The sequence below is a fragment of the Microtus ochrogaster genome, linkage group LG7_11 (genome assembly GCF_000317375.1).
Source record: "Microtus ochrogaster isolate Prairie Vole_2 linkage group LG7_11, MicOch1.0, whole genome shotgun sequence".
Taxonomy (NCBI): Eukaryota; Metazoa; Chordata; class Mammalia; order Rodentia; family Cricetidae; genus Microtus; species Microtus ochrogaster.
This window is the reverse complement of record NC_022032.1, coordinates 9,573,184-9,573,756: the sequence shown is the minus strand read 5'-3', so window position 1 is coordinate 9,573,756 and position 573 is coordinate 9,573,184.

The window sequence follows — 573 nt, the reverse complement described above, 5'->3', positions numbered from 1 at the left end:
CCGCCGCCCGCAGGCCTCTCCGCGCTCTGGCCCGGGCTCTCTCGCTCTTTCTCTTCCCTCCCTCCGGGTTTCCGTCATCGCCCCGGCATTTCCGCCGGGAAAAGGCGAGGGGGCGGCGCCGCCGGGCTCGGCGCACGAGGAGACGAGCAGCGCCCTCGTGCGGCTCGGCGGAGAAACGGTCCTAGGGGGGCCCGGGGCCGGGGCCAGGGCCAGTATCCTTCCCGCTCCGCCCTCTGGGAATCCGGTTCTCGCCTTGGATCCCACTCTGCATCGGGAATTGGGAAGCTTGGGCTTTTTCCTCAGTGTTTCACAGTCCTAGATACGTATTGAGTTAATTTCTACTCTTAGCACTAATTAGTTGTGAGGCCCAAAATCTCCGATCCTTTCTATCTGCATCAAAAAGATAAAACTTTTTAAAGGATTTATTTATATGTATGTTGTGTCACGTGTGTGCAGGTGCCTAGGGAAATCAGAAGAGGGGGTTGTATCGCCTGGAGCTGGAATTGGGTGGTGTTGTCTGAAGTAGGTGCTAAGAAGCAAACCCACAGCATCTTCAAGAGTAGTAAACCAACC